Genomic DNA, 17,430 nt, shown 5'->3' on the forward strand with positions numbered 1-17,430 from the left:
CCTTCCTTTAGTGTCTTTATCGGAGTTAGCTGTAGAACATTAAAGTTCCAGAACATTTAAGTAAGTCTGTCTGTTAGACCTGGAAGGAGGCAGATGATTATTTAAACAGTCACATAGTTGTGGCGTGAAAACAAGTTATTAAACCCCTGGTTGAATAACTTCTGAACAAATGCACATGTTAACTTTGAGACCAATGGAATAATGTCACCCTACCTGTTTTTAATATTTGAGAATGAACACAAGCAAGGGGACATATGGGTACCTTCCTCTTACCCCCTGCAAACTGGCTGCCAAGGGACTTGTAATGATGGCAGCTGCTTTGGGACAGTCAGGCACCAATCCTCTACCCAAATAGTTATTTGTTCTTCCACTCCTAACTCTTTGCTTGCCTGACATTTTCTGAGAGATTGCACTATTTTTCTTGCCTTACTTTTCCCCCTCATTTTAAAGAATTTTCTTTCTGAATAAGCTATTTCCTTGAAGTAGTCAAAGAAGCAAAATTCCAGGCAGAAGGAAATTTGCATTCTGATGTTGTTTAGAGTTCCAAAGCCTGATGAATGGCTGCCTTCTCTGTAGCTTCTCCAAGTCATTTCAGATCTATAAGTGTTTTGTGGCCTATCCTAAATCTATAAGACTTGAAGTCTTATAGGTTTGACTTGTACCTTAATTTTGACCTCTCTCCATGTAAATAAAACAGAAAACTAATTCCCACATTAGCACAGGATAATCATGGATTGTTGTTTTTGTTCTTTTTATTAATGTAATCATATTTAAATTTTCTACTCTTACTTTTGTTAATCGGCTCTTGTGTTTCTAGATATACTCCATAGTTGGTTTCCTTAGAGCTTCAGATAAAAATCTTAGCCTGAATCTTAATAATTATACCTGATGGACCAAGAGATGAGTTCAGTCACATATTGTAAACAATCAAAAACTAACTTATGAACATATGGCAAATGTAATCCTTTGATAAGAAACAAGACAGCAAGTTGCGTTCTTGATTACATAGATGTAATGTGATTATTGTCTTTAGGTATCCTTGAAGTACATCTGTAGCTCTTTATCAGGAAGGTCCACTGAAAAACAAACATGCGACTCTGGAAAGATAGATTTGCTTCAAATACTCAGGAAATAGAAAAACCGTGATTAAAGAAAAATATAGACTTTATTTACATCTTTCATAGTTTCTTAGAATACGTCAAGTAAAATTGAAAATGAATCCAACATAGAAAAGAAGCAAAATTCTTCTGCATACGATTTCGGGAAATACCTAGCTGCGAAGATTCAGCAATTTAATTACAAAACTGGCACAAAGGCACAATCTAGTTGTGGTGAGGAAATGTAATTCTCCTAACATCAGCTAAAAGTCTATTTCTCGAAAAATTGGGACACCTGATAACTGTTTTACTTATCTCACTGAAAATGTATCTCTTAAAAGATTACTGATAATGTCACTCTCTTTTCTTTAGTTCCAAGAAGTTCATGGCAGCCATCATGCCGGGCAATGAGAGGACATTCCTACTGCTTTCTCTCCCCTGAGCTCTAGTTCAGTTTCTGATGCCCTGAACATCAAGGAAGAGCCAAATATCCTGGACAAAGCTAGTTCAGCTGTGACAGTTCTGATAGGGAGAGGGGACATAGTAAGGATCCTTGAACTTGGTTTTCAGTAAGTTTAATTAAATATCTTATGGCTGGACATGGTGGCTCAGGCCTGTAATATCAGCACTTTGGGAGGCTGAGGCAGGCAGATAGCTTGAGCTCAGGAGTTCTAGACCAGCCTGGGCAACATGGTGAAACCCCATCTCTACAAAAAAATACAAAAATTAGCTGGGCAGGGTGTTGTATGACTGGGGACCCAGCTACTTGAGGGGCTGAGGTGGGAGGATTACTTGAGCCCAGGAGGCAGAGATTGCAGTGAGCCCAAATCACGCCACTGTACTCCAGCCTGGGTAACAGAGTGAGACACTGTCTCAAAAAATAAGGAAATAAATAAATAAATAAATAAATAAAATTTTACTTCTAGCAGTCATAAGTATTTGCTTCAGGTTATTCTGAAGAACAAGGCTATTCTTTTTCTTTAGATTTCCTTCCAGAAAGGAATTCTTCTTAGTTTCTAGTTCAGTCTCTCAAGGTGATAAGGTATATTTTATTACCTTATTTATTGTTTTCTGTATAATAAGCTTTTCATGAAGACTTAAAGAGAAAGTACAAATTATTGTTGTTTTTCTTTGACGTTTACATCCACTTACTGTTCCTAAGGACAATTCAGTCTCTCCTTCCATATGTAAACCTTTCTATCTGATTAGATCCAGGTTGTTACTGATAGACATAAAATTATTTTATAAAAAGAAATTATGTTCTATGTGAAAATAGTAATCCATTTTAAATTCCCTTCGTTTCTGCAGCCTATTTGTCTAGACAACTCAGAATTGTCTGAATCCCATAAGACAGTTTCTCTGAGTATATTTTTTAATGAGAGAAACTTTTAGACATTCTGAATAAAACAAGGGAATTACTGATGTCCCAATGCTCTTTGTAATGAGTGCCTCCAGTTTACCGTTGTGGAGGAAATATCACATTGACTTTCTGGAAAAATGCCTATTATTCATTTAAAATTATTTCCAGACCTCAGATAACACAAAGAGCCAGACTGCCATATCAGACTCCCAAAAATCAGAGTTCTTACGAAGTATCCAGCTTTCCTAATAATTCAAAGGATGCAGGTGATGATAAAGGCAATTCACAAAAATGTCTGCGATCACTGGTGCAGCTCCTCACACCCTGTGCCACATGAGGATGTGGGCTGGTCCAGATTTAATGTTTGAGGTTTCTTAGTGATGCATGTAGGCCATCGTTTCCACAAGGAAGCCATTGTGGTTACGAAACAACTCCCTTTGTTTCCTCCATAATTATATCGTTGACCTAACATTTTTCACTGGGCCATATCCCACAAACCAATAAGTTTCTCATTCAATTGCCATAAGCAACCTAGACAGACTAGATATACCCTGCAAAAAGGATGCCACAGAAAAGAGTCTCGTTACCTTTCTGCTAGTAAATACCATCAGGAGGTCTGATTAGTATGTTTACAAGGATTCTTACTGGGTCATTTCTGTCTCTCTCTCTTTCTCTCCCTTCTCTTCTTGGACGTCCTCAGAGAAGACACAATGGGTTACTAAATAAGCCGCAAACCCTTTCCTTCTCAAGAACCATTTCTATAGCAAACGTTATTACATTATGACCTTTTTAAAAATGTGTGTGCCCCTCTCCATATGATGATTTATCATTTGTAACACACTCACACTGCACAAACCATCAGAAATCCTTGTCTACTATGGTAAAATTTGAGCTTCACTAAGGAAAAAAAAATTGAAGAACTTCCAAAGAGTTTTATCCTCGTCTTTGTGACTGGTTTCTTTTACTACTCTAGGAATTAAATATGATTTTTCCTTTTAAACAGCAGATTTGGGAGGTTGCTCCCTCTTCTACTGTTCTCAGCATTCTTACTCAATGATTAGTCTTCAGCATTCTCACATACTCTCAGCCACTTAGAGTAAATGAAGACACATCATTCAAGTGTGAGAATTAATTGAAACTTAGATTTAGGAAGATTAAACATTTTTATCAGAGTTATACATTACAGTTTAGAACATTAATCAATCATTGTGGCTGAGTTTTACAGCGCTTTCTGTTTCATGTCAAGCCATGTAGGCAATTTTTCCTGGCCTTCTGGTCCTTAGAATGACCAAGTCCTTTGAGGCTGAATCTCAAGGCAAATGGAGAAATTTCTTGGTTGACGTCAAACCAGCTGACTTAGGTAGTTCTTGTTCATCAATTCATTAATTCAACAAACTGCTATTAAACCTCATGCTCTGTGGACAGTATTATCTTAGATGTTCGGAATACTGTGGGAAGCAAGGCAATCGTGGTTCTGGTCCTCATGGTTTTGACCTCTTTATAAAGACCTATAGAAGAAATCAAGAAAACAAATTCAACTAAAGTAATTACAAATTGTGATAAGCCAAAGGATCTTTGAACTGAGCTTTTCATAGCAGTTATGTTCTTACGAGGTTATTCAACACAGATAACTAGCAAACCGAAGATTGCATTATGGATTCCAGCTGCTGGCATTATGGTATACGGCTTAGAATAATTTTCATGAGATTCCTAAAGAATAAAATTAATCATCCAGTACCAGAGAAAATCAATAAACTTCAAGCTGCTTTGAAAATACTAACAGAAGAAGGTTAATACCTTGATAGTAAAGTTATCTGAAATGGCATTAATGACAAATGTCTTGTCTCTTGGAATACACGTTGGAAACTTCCTGAATGCTGCTGAAACTGACGTGAATTTTTTCCTTTGCATAATTTAATCTTTAGATAGTAGATTCCAATCAAGATTTTCTGTTCAAGGTACATCTGTAAGCCTAATCACTTTCCTCTTTCCTGCTTTCCTCTTCCCAACTCCGGCACATGCCTGTGCTTATGAAAATGGTATTCAACTTCTGTTTTTAATAGAATAAGGCTTTAGAGGTTTCCTTCAAAACAGAAAGCCCCAAAGTGCCTGTTTCTGTATATTCCTCCTGTGTATCCTCCTGTGCTTCGACAGTCACCGTTTTAAGTACCTGCCATTAATTCATCCAACCCTTAGGCCCCAACGCTGTAGAAGGCTCAAACTAGGTGGTTGGGGGATTATTGTCACAGATGCTGTACTCAAGGAGGATATAACTTCATGGGGGATATATAAATAATAATAGCACCATAAAGTTTTATCAGGCATTGAGTTATAAGATTGGAGAGGATGGTAATAATTATATATATTCAAAGTAACACCTGAAGATCTTGTTTTTTGTTGTTTTTTTTTGAGATGGAGTCTCACTCTGTTGCCCAGGCTGGAGTGCAGTGGCGCGATCTCAGCTCACTGCAAGCTCTGCCTCTGGGTTCACACCATTCTCCTGCCTCAGCCTTCTGAGTAGCTGGGACTACAGGTGCCTGCCACCATGCCTGGCTAATTGCTTTTTGTATTTTTAGTAGAGACGGGGTTTCACCGTGTTAGCCAGGATGGTCTCGATCTCCTGACCTGGTGATCCGCCCACCTCGGCCTCCTAAAGTGCTGAGATTAGAGGCATGAGCCACCGTGCCCAGCCAAAGATCTTTTAATTAATCCACAAAGCACAGAATAGACAGTTCTACTCATGGGCCGGTTAATGATGATCTAATGAATCCATTACAGCCAGATTTTCCTCTGTCATTGGAACAAAGAACAGATTCTTCAGTCAAGCACCAAACAGAGTGGGTGGCTATGTTTATGGGCTATGTTATATGAAAAATACATGAATGTTCATGTAAAAGTCAGTCTTAGTATATTAATACAGTATTAGTATATTCATATACCCACTCCATGAGAGAAATAGGGAGCTATGATGAAGGCAAAAGTAAACTTAGAATTTCCATCTCAGTTTCACTAATATTTGGAGCGTGTATACTCACTGAGTAGATGATGAACACATTTATTTTTCTCTAATATGTTTCTCTCTCTCTCTCTCTCTCTCACAAACACACACACACACACACACACACCCCATTCTGGTCAACAGAAACAACATAAGCAAATCTTCAGAAAGCATAAATTAAGTGACAGCAATGGAGCAAGGAATATATGCAATTAGTAATGGAAAATAGTAACAAAGTATGCTGAAAATTCACATAGAAGACCATGAATATTAAGCAAAATTTGGACTATATTCATTAATTTATGTAAAGCCACTGAAGATTTTTGAAACAGATAGTGACATTATGATTTTGCTGAAAGGCAAACAGGATGAGTTCAGTTGTAAGCCTACTGAATATGAGCTGCTGCAGAGGCATTTAGATGCACTCATATCTAGCTACTGGGAAGTCCTAACTAGAGATGAAGGCTGATGAGCCATTTCCAGAAACATTTTTTTTTTTCTGTGTCTTCAGTGCCTAGAACAGTTCCAGGCAATGTATATGCTCAATCATTAACCACTGAATTAATCGTATTTATGATATTAAGAATATGATGCATGCACACATAGCTATTTAAACACTGACTGGAAGAGTAGAAGGATGTATAAGTGGGAGGGAGGGAGGGAGGGAGGGAGGAAGGAAGGAAAGAAGGAAGGAAGGGAGGGAGGGAGGGAAAGAAGGGAGGAAGGGACAAAGGAAGTTTGCCTCTTGAATTTTGCTAGTCTGTGAATGTTTCTACTAAATATCTATTGTGTTGTTCGACAGTTATTTGTAAACATGAGGTCAGATTCTGAGCAACTTTAGGCATCTCAAATGTTTGTTGTATGTGCAATCAAGAGTAAAGATCCAGCTGGGCGTGGTGGCTCACGCCTGTAATCCTAGTACTTTGGGAGACGGGGGTTGCAGTGAGCTGAGATCACGCCATTGCACTCCAGCCTGGGCAATAAGAGCAAAACCTCCGTCTCAAATAAATAAATAAATAAAGAGTAAAGATCTATGATCAGCCAATGATTGCGGCTGTGATTGAATCACTTTAGTTATGAGAAGCAGGCTGTTTGGTGGTGAAAGCTGTGGTGCTGGGAGAGGGAGAATACGATACTTTGCTCATTTTTCTTTCTTTTTTTTGGAGACGAAAGTGGCAGTAGGAATTAGAAGAGCATCTTAGCAGGGTATGCCTTCTGACAGTGGCAAAGAAGAGAAGCAGCTAAAAGAAAAGTAAAGGTAGAACAGCTCTCCTCTCTGGGGAGGCAAAGAGCCGTTAAAAGTGTCAGTCGCTTCTAAGGGTAGCACTGTGTTTGTGTTTCTCTTTAGACTTATCACATATGGCAAGTTCTACGAACTGGAAAGGGGGTCAGAAAGGCATTGACTATAAGGGCAAGCCAAGCCCTTCTTGCTTCAGTAGTTTCCTGGGGCATGACTGTTTTGAGACAGCTGAACACTTCACTCTTCACTCTCACTACCCAACACAGAGCAGCAGTGTGGGGAGCTAAGTCAAGTTCAGAAAAATATTCTTGCTTGCTGGACTGAGAGCACAAGCCTCAAAACAGAGTTCAGAGGATGTTAGCAAGCTATCTGTCATCCCTGCCTTCTAACCTGCAGCTCATCTTGCTGATAAGGTCCATGCCATTCCAGTTCCTGGGATCAGTCCAGTGCTGAGTCAAAATTGAAGGAGCTCACATTTGCTCTTGGTTGCACCCTGACACTGTAATTTCTGGGTTCCAGCCTTTTTTCTGTGACCTTACCTTATACTTTAGCTTTGCTGTGTCCATAGCTTTTTCCCTTGTTCTCAAATGTCTATCTCACTTATTCCAACCCTGTTTACTATGGGTTATTTTCTTAGATACTTGGTATCTTGCCCTGCACCATAGCTCACAGGTGGTTCCGGACACCTGCCATCTCAGCCACCAGAGCCCAGCCTCTACTGTGTAGAGTCCCTCCATCTAGGAGGATCAACTGCTCCTCAGTGGCCCTTTTATTTAGCCATTCTATTACTCCAACTGAAACTCTCCTGCTCAGCTATACCTCATGTCCAATTTTGCTTCCACTCTTATAGCTAAAAGCACGCTCCAAATACCTAATTTCACTCTTGAGGCATTTTAATCATCCCTGATTTTATCTTCTCTGTTATCACCTGGATTCCCAGAGTGACATGGAGAAAGCTATTATATGACTCCCTCCTATTTCCTAGTGGAAGGCAAAGGGTGCCTGAATCACAAAGTTATGTTAACCTTAAAATTGAGCATAGAAATGTCTACATAAATTCAAAAGGTTGAATGTAGGAAAAAATTTGATCGGTCAATATAATCTTGGTTTATCTCTGTAATATACCATTAAAACTCACTGAGAAAGATCAGTCATTAAACATATTGTAAATTCTGAAAAAGAAGTCTGCTGAGTTCCGCTGAAATAGCCTATGAGTAAATCACAACACCTAGAAGATGTTTTATGACTAAGTTAATTTAAAAAAAAAATCAGAGGTCATCATATCTCTGCTTGGTGCTAACTAAAACCCAAAAGTTTTGGTCAGAACAAATGTAGTTCACAAACACTAAGGTTTTGGTTGTTCAAAATAAATCGCAACACCAGAAACTTAGAAATAATAAATATAAACATAGGGTCCTCTTTTGTGGCTTTTCTCAACAACTTTTTTCTAGTAACTTCATAATGCTGCTGAAGCTGGTCAAATTTAATTATGCTTGTGCAGTCTACTCATTTGTACACTGGTGGGTCAAACACTCTGGTTTTAAACAGAGTAAGAACAGTTTTCTAAAATATGCAGTCAGTTATGTCAAACCTCTGGCTAAAGTACTGTTATTTTGGTGCACATACTCTGAGTTTCCATGAAATAAAACATTCGACAGCTGTGATATTTTATCATACTCAGCAGTTCAAAAGTGCCATTCATTTCTGCAGAGCTTACAGATATAAACTCCATGAGAGAGCGGAGAGAGCGCTTCAAGGTATATTCCCTCTGTACCCCTACCAGGTACACGGTGCCCATCTAGAAGACATTCAATAATCACATGGTGAATAAATACATGGAAATAAAGTTTCATATTAATTAATCATTAGGCAAGACAATGTTTTCTGGCTGCTTTGTCCATTTTTAAATCTACTATGAGGAATTTAAAGGTAACAATTAAGATGAAACCCAGGAAAGCACTCAGCATCGTGAGTCAGCAGGGGAATGTTTTTGAAAACCACGATGATATACCATGATGCATCCCAGAATGCCTAAAATTAAACATAGCAACAGCAGCAAGTGCTGGCCAGGGTGAGAAACAGGAATTTCTACATCGCCGTTTGGGATGTAAACTGTTATGAACACTTTGAAAAACCATTTATGATTGTGTATAAAGTGAAACATGTGGTTATCATTATGATCCATCTATTTTATTTTCAGGATTTACCCAAAAGAAATGAAGACATATAGCCACATCAGAACTTGCTTAATTTAAAATATCTCCTAATTAGAACTAATTCAATAGTTTATTCTAAATCAACATGGAAATGAATAAACAAAGGTTGATATACTCATACAATGGAATACTACCTAGCCAAACAAGGCAGGAAAGAACAAACTGCTGACTTAGGGTACAATACGAATGAATCTCTACAACAACATGAATGAAAGAAGCAAACTCAATAGAGTTGACACTACGATTTTATTTCTATAAAATTCTAGAACAAGGGAGCCTCATCTTTAGTGATGGAAATGAGATCAGTGGTAAGCTGGGGCCAGGGGTAGACAGAATTGACCACAAAGAGGCACAGGAACTTTTTGGGGTTAATGGCAATATTAAATGTCTTGATTGAGGGGATGACACAGATGTATGCATTTATCAAAACTAATTGAACTGTGCACTTTAAATGAGTACATCTTATGGTATGTAAATTACACTTCAATAAAGCTGATTATACACTAAGAAAAATTTGGAAAGTTGGTACCTGTTTTTATAATTACAGACTCTCAAAAATATTCTATTATGAATAATACTTTTAGCCTATGGAATCAATTCTTCATAAAAACTCATTACAAAATTGTTTGATATTCCTTGTGAAATCATTCCTTTGGACCTATTGGGTAATAACAGTGTAGGTGAAGTAGAAGAAAGGTTATACATTAACAAGATGTGTCCAGGTTGATCTGTATCATGATGTGTAATCCTCCTCTGGTATCCGTGAGGGAGCGGGAGAGAAGGGGGAGGATATTGAGTCTCACTCATTTATTGACATCATTGGAGCTTTCTGGATTATTTAGTGTGCCTATGATCAGTCCTAATCCTAGTGTTAATCCTGAACTTTTCAAGTACTTGAACCAATAAATTCTATTTTTGCTTAAGCTAATTTGTATTAGGTCTCTCTTCATTAGTTCTGTTGTACAAAATTTCAAAGGAATGGAAAATTTAATGCATGAAACTCTACACAGAGTTTGGTAGATATTTTCCCCCAAAATCCTGTATCCTATTCTTTCTCCTGTATCCCTCATCTGTTCTAGGTAATCAACTAATAGTTTGTTATGAATAAGAATTAAATGTTTCTACTTTTTATTGAAAGATTTCAGATTACTGAAAATGTGACAAAAAATTTCTAAAATAAGCATAGATGTTCCTTCTATGAAAAAAGTACTGACAATTTATCTGTTGCTAAATCATCAATGTATTGTACCAGACACCGTTATTTACTCCCTATTGAGTTGTTGAAGTTTAACTAAATTAACTACACTTAATCCATTCCTACCCTAAACATTTATTCGAAATCATTACTACATTTTAAAACAGTTGTTTGATATAGAAGTATTGTCTCCATATAGAATAAAGGATACCTTTAAACTGTTTACATTTGTAAAGTATAATATGTAAACAGAATTTTGAACAAATTAAGAATATTTTTACTGCGTTACAAAACAAAACAAAACAAAACAAAAAAAACCTCAAACTTGCAATTTGAGCTAAATAAACCTTCTTTATTTTGGTGTATCACTGACAGCTCTGATTTGACTCCAGGATAATTAGAAAGAAATTTCCATAATACATATCATTTCCTAAGATACAAATTTTGAAGTAAATAATGGATACCACAAATGTAAGTTGGTCACTTACTTCTTTTTTCTCTTGTCCATTATCTTCAGATGTGTAATCATTTGTGAATATATTTACTTTCAAGAAAAGCCCTTTTCATTTTACTGCTTATTATTACTGCCACTAAATAATATTATTGTTTATAGGACTGTGTTCTGTGCTGTAAACGCATTATTATACCTAATTTTCCAAACATACATGTAAGACAGATGGAGGAGATTGGGAGTACCGAGGGAATGAAAGGTGAGGCTGAATCCTTAGTGTCTGCAGTATCCAGACAGGTGAAGTAAGAGGTGAAGTGCCTTCATACGAGAAAGAATTGGTGTACTTTTCAGAGAAGCAAAGGCTTTCTTACAGGAAAAATAAGCCACAGTTATAATTGCATCATTTGTCATGAGATTTCTAAAGAAACTTTCAAGGTAGGAAATGGGAGAAAGAGAAAGAAAGGAGATTATGTGTTTTTCTATGGGAGCCTGTAAATTGAACTGAAATGAACAATCCATAAACAGAATGGAATATCTAGGGTCTGGATCCTAGTTCCAGGCAGCTTATCACCTGCTCTCAGCCAGCAGAAGAACCTGAACTATTCCAGTGAGGAAACAATGCTCTTCACTCCTGACAGTCTTCCCTAAACAGTAGCAAAAACTTCCTTGAAGAAATTTACCATGGTATCCTCAAAGTTTTGGAATCAAAAGGTGTTTATGTAATGTCTCATCTGAAAAGATCGAAGACCACAGAAAAATTTGAGTGCAGAAATATGTTTACAATATTACTCATCAGAAAACATATCTATAGAGGCGAAAGGGGTTATGTTCTACTGCTTTGCAAAACTCAGAGAAACTGAGTGGGAAGGCAAAGAGTTCAGATCCTAAAATGGAAATTAGTAAATTGGGAGGAAGTGTATGACTGAACAATTCGTATTAAAATGTATCGTGAAGCCAAACGTTTTAATAGTAATCTATTCATGTCCTATGTGTAAACTCTTTATTAGTGCTTAGAGCATAATTTGAGCTTAATGCATATAGATTGATTGAGTGAAAAGATAAATGGGAAAAATAGAATACTTTTTAATTTTCTCTTTCTGAACTTTTGTCATTAAAATGTGTATTTATTTCTTATCTTCCCACTGTCTTTAAAATAGCATTTCTGTAAAGTTGATTAATTTGAGGCCACTTGTAAGAGGACAAAATAAGCAATTGATGACTGATGTGCTTATTAATGGCCTTGAGTGTTGCAGAAAACAACTGAGGCTTGAGGCAACTCATCTTTAATGGCATTAATGATACCTTTCGAAGGTGTGATTACTACTATAAACCAGAGTCAGTTGTTTATTTCAGTTTATTCTTCAGTATGAGCTACAAAAACATTATGAACCAAAAACAATACTTTAGAAAGGCAGATACTTTTAAAATTAGCAAACAGTTTTTGCTAAATTGTAATATAGGCCATTACTGAAAAACATAGATGTAGAATTCCACTTCAGAGAAGATACTTTATTTTCCTTTTCCTTCTCGTTTCACAGGAGAAATAAGAGATTTTCGAATCATTTTAAAAAATCAAAATTCAGTTATTCACAGAAGAAAAACAACATGTTAATCTTTCTTAAACTTCTTAAATGAGTACTTTTGGAAATGAAAATGAAATTAGCAAAATATTAGCAAAAATGTAATTAGCACATGTGGTGAAAGATTTTATATGATTCAGTTAGTAGATTTGGTCAATTTATGCTAATTGGCAAATAATGCAATGGAATCAAATTATGCATCATGAGAAGAAAGAGGAATAAACATTCCAATAACATTTTTCAAGTATACTTTCCAGAAGGTCATTTTTGAAGAATTCGCCCCTTCTGAACAGCATATACTATATTCGCTGTGAGCTGAGAGTGTCAGAATTATCTGGCACTTAAACACCAACAAGGTGTCTGGAATAACTTTCTCATAAGAACACAATGTAAATATCATTTTCCTTCCATTTGATTATTTTGAATAACATGCATACTTCATGTGAACTATAGTGAAGTGTTTGATTATCCAAAGAAAAAGCCAATATTTGAAAAGGTGTTATTCACAAGGGAGCCAAAATAGAAACGGTAAAATTTTCATGGGATAAGCGGTAGGGAGGGACATTCTTTGCTATTGAAGGAAGAGCAGAGAGACTATGCTTGCATTTAAAGGCAAAGCGTACAGTAATTATAACTATTCATATTTCTAGGTGAAGACGCTGTGGATGACTAATATATTTTGCTCCATAAGATATCTATAAAGACCATTGACTGGCTTGTATTAACATTTTTGTTTGCATAATCTGACTTTGGCAAGATATGTATAAGAAATGCTTAGCTATAAAACAATAGACTAACACTGGGAGAGTATGTGTGATGGAGTCCTCTGGGTTACAAGGCATGCTGTGGCATAGTGTCCTCAGCTACAAATCAGAGATGATGATCATAACCAATTTCTAGGAGTGTTGAGATTAAATGAGCTAGTACATGTAAATCACTTTGTATAGACTCAGGAAATGTTAGCTCTTAATATTTTGACTCTATTGACTGTTTTGTTTATTTTTCCTTAAAAAAGAGGAGATCATTAAGATTTGTTCATTTTCCTTATGTGTGTGTGAGACACTATATACACTCGTCCTTTTGAGCAAGAGTCTAATTCTCATCTAGGTCAAGGTGTAATTCGTAGTTCAATTCCTTATTTGTAGCCATTGAATGTGGCTCTGCCACACCAAGATGAAAGTCTTGCTGTCTCCATTATGTGCTTGGGTTACAGGCTGATTACACATGATCTATGACAATCTACAATCTATAGTCTACACTACTACAGTGTTGTTTTTTGAAAATTATTTCCTTGCCTAAAAGTTCTATTTCAAAGTTGCAATACTGCACCATAGGTTTCCCTCTACTCTCTGTCTAACAGGATGAGAAAAAACAAAAGAGGAAGGAGTGGGTAAATGGATAAGATAAACAAGGATTTCTAGTTTCCAGAGACACTAAGAATGTCATTATAGAATTAAAATATGCACTCATGGTGATAAAGAGTAGAATGGAACAGTTTGTATATTTGCTTTGTGGCTTTCTATATTTTCCAAATTTTTTGATTTACTATTTCAGAATAGACTTAGAAAGATAATAAAAGTAGCAAAGAGAAAATGAGATTTTTAAAAAATATCTTCACGATCGTATAAAAATATCAAGTAATTCTGCATAATCTAATGGATGTGTTAGTTCTCTAGGGGAAAAAGTATAAAACTTAATGAGAGATATAAAAGATCGAAATAAATAGAGAGATGAAGTGTGATCATGAATTGGAAGACTGAATATTTTAATGATGTTACTCTTCCAAAATTGATCTGTAGAGTAAATGAAATAGCAATCTAAATTCCAACAGGCTTTTCTTTGGTGAAAATAAATAAGCTGGTTCTAAACTGTAGATGGAAAAACCTAGGGCCAAGACTGGCCAAAACATTCTGAAACAAGAACATGGAAGAAATTTTTCTACCATACATAAAGCCTTATTGTAAAGAAAGAATCATGATGAAAGTGTAATTTGGCATAAGAATAAACACATTAATGGAATAGAATAGAGGACTCAAAAATTGATATATGTATTTATAAATGCTAGATTTATAACCAAGGTAGTGACATAGTTACAGTAAAAAACAACTATGTCCTAATAAATTAGGCTGAGATTAATCAGTGTACATAGGAAAAAATGAAATTGGCCTGTTGCATCACACCATATACAAAAAGCAATTCCTGGTTGATGACAGATTGATGTGAAAAGTGAAACTATAAAGCTTTTAGAAGATAATATAGGAAAAATCTTAATAACCTCAGGTTAAAACATACTTTTATACACAAAGAAGAACACATCATAAGGAAAAGAACTTAAGAACTTCTGTGCATGAAAAGATGCTATAAATAAAGTGGAGAGGAAAGCCATAGAATTAAAGATATTAGCAACATATAACTCTGACAAAGAACTCTCATCCCTAAGGGGGCTGAATGAGCCTTTGTGGTTGATTCGGGGGTGACATTTCTAAGGCAGGGAGGCTATAGCTGCAAGAACAAAGTGCCTTTCTATTTTGTTAGGCCAGTGGATTTGCTTTGTTTCTTGTTGGCCTTCCACACAGAGGCCACAGGGGCATTGTACATAGTTGAAATTTCGTTCACATTCTGACATTATGTACGGTTTCATTTCTCCTTTGCAGTGCTGTGGTTTTCATTTTTTCTTTGTGTCTTCATGTATGTTTTAGGCAGGATTTGAAGTTCTCTGGCTAAAATTTCCAGTCAGATGCTGTTTTAACCCTTTTTTTTCTGTTTCTAAAATCTTTTTGTAATCTTTACTGTAGAATTCTTAATGTTGACATAAATTTATGAATTTGATATATTTTGTGTTTTCCTATATTCTCTGAAAATTATATCACAATATTTTTCTGTATTGAAATATAGTCCTATATAATATTTCTAATTGAATAATTACAATTTCTTTGTTCAGGTTGTAAGCTAACTAATTTACCATTCCCTTATCCTGGGGCATTTTAGATTCCCTTTTTCATAGAAACAAAAAAATTTCAGTGACAGACTTCTTGAATAAAACTTACATGCTATAAAATTATATTTTAGATAAGTTCTCTGGAGTAAGATAACTAGGTCAATGTGTATAAGTAATTGTATGCTTTTAAAATATATTGTAATTGGCCAGGCATGGTGGCTCACACCTGTAATCCTAACACTTTGGGAGGCCAAGGCGGGTGGATCACGAGGTCAGGAATTCAAGACAAGCCTGGCCAACATAGTGAAACCATGTCTCTACTAAAAATACAAAAATTAGCTGGGTATGGTGGTGCATGCCTGTAATCCCAGCTACTAGGGAGGCTGAGGAAGGAGAATCACTTGAACCTGGGAGTTAGAGGTTGCAGTGAGCTGAGATCATGCCACTGCACTCCAGCTTGGGAAACAGAGTAACACTTCGTCTCAAAAAAAAAGAAAAAAAAAAAAAAATATATATATATATATATATCGAGAGAGAGAGAGAGAGAAACATATTTATTGCTACCAACAACACATGAATGTACCAATGATCTTGAAATTTTGGAATCAGAAAAGAAGTATGACCGCTTGATTAGCAATGAGATTTAATAATATAGAACTCTGACCTATATGTCTCAAAGTAGACATGATTTTTCTTTTCTCAAAGAAAAACAAAACAAAACACAAAAGAGGTGATATTTTTCCTTTTGCCTTCTGTTTCTCAACTCACAGAGTTGCACAGCTGCACAGTTCAAGTACATGCATTGACTTCTACTTTAATTTATTATACTTGATTCAGTAAGTCAGTCTGTAACCTTTACTTTCAAACATCTCTGTCACCTTCCTCTCCAATGAACAGAGACAGGCAGCAGTAACCTAACTGGACTCTAGCCTTTCACTGAATCCTTCCTCTAGCCTCAGACTACTTCACGTTGCCTTTAGAGGCATCTCCCACATACAGTCATACCCATGTCATTCCACAACCTAAAAACTCCAACGGCTCTCACACAAAATAGAGCTAGTCCTTAGCATGTCAGAACTTCCACACTTGATTCAGCCACCTCATCAGAGTCATATCCACACCCTCTTTGACCTGTGATCACACAAGTGAATTAGCCATTCCCCTAAAATGACTTAATTACAAGCCACATCCTACCACTTATGAGACTGTATACAGTCTCTACCAGATTTTCATCCTTTCTTTGAGAAAGTTATATCTTAATCACATATGAATACCCTCACCTTCACCACTACCCCATGCCTAGCTGAAGACCTAGCATATATAGGAGCTTTTTACCTGTAACTAGAGAAGTGAATTGAACTCAGCTGGGTTGACGGATGAACAATCCTTACTCAAAAGATATTGAATGTTCAGTTTTTTTTAATGGAAGTAATTTATGCTGGTGCAGAGGTCTATTTATGACAAGAGCCCATCTGAGATTTTGTAGGAACACTTAGTAAAGGATAGAAGTCATGTTCATTACAGAAACTGATAACACAAGCTAGTCAGTTATAACTGGGAGCGGTGGCTTACACCTGTAGCCCTAGCACTTTGGGAGGCCAAGGTGGTCGATCACCTGAGGTGAGAAGTTTGAGACCAACCCAACCAACATGGTGAAATCCTGTCTCTAGTAAAAAAAAAAAAAAAAAAAAAAAAAAACCTTGAAATTAAAGATAAATTTGCTAGAACTAGTCATCAACATATAGTCCAAAACAACAACTAATTCTGCTCTCTCAATTTTCAAACTATAAGGAAATTGGAATACCTTCTAGAAGCTTCCAATCCCACACAAATTCAAGCCCTAATCTCTTACCTGGACTATAGCAGTAGCCTCTTAACTGATCCCCTTCCTTCTTTGTGCTCTCCAAAATATTTTCAATGCCCCAGAGTGATCCTGTTAAAACATTAGCCAGATCTTGCCCCACTCTCTTCCAGTCTAAACTTTCTAATAGCTTCCCATTACACTCAGAGTAATAAAGAAAATCTTTTTTTAAATAATCAACCAGAACCTAAATGACTTGATTCTCACTACCTCTTGAACTTCATCTCCTACTATCTTAACTTTCATTTACTGTGTTCCAATCATATTGACCTCTTTGCTGTTCCCTAAACAATCACCTACTTGCCTACCTCAGCCTCTTTGATTCTTGTTGTTTTCTCTGCTCGGTATGTTCTCCTCTCAGATATACACACAACCACTTCCTTACTTCCTTTGCCATCTAAAATTTCAACTCCCCCTGCCACAGTAGTTAATAATGCCCTTTTCTGCTTTATTTTGGTCTCTTTGCACTTTATGATATCTGGCAGGGTATAGAT

At 36.3% G+C, this 17,430-nt stretch overlaps 1 protein-coding gene across 2 annotated transcripts in view; it reads left to right on the forward strand.

Annotated features, from left to right (window-relative positions):
- The window catches only part of CNTNAP2 (contactin associated protein like 2), a 2,276,620-nt gene that overhangs the window by 1,621,743 nt on the left and 637,447 nt on the right, over positions 1-17,430 (forward strand). The window lies entirely within an intron of this gene.

This window comes from Theropithecus gelada, chromosome 3 (genome assembly GCF_003255815.1).
Source record: "Theropithecus gelada isolate Dixy chromosome 3, Tgel_1.0, whole genome shotgun sequence".
Taxonomy (NCBI): Eukaryota; Metazoa; Chordata; class Mammalia; order Primates; family Cercopithecidae; genus Theropithecus; species Theropithecus gelada.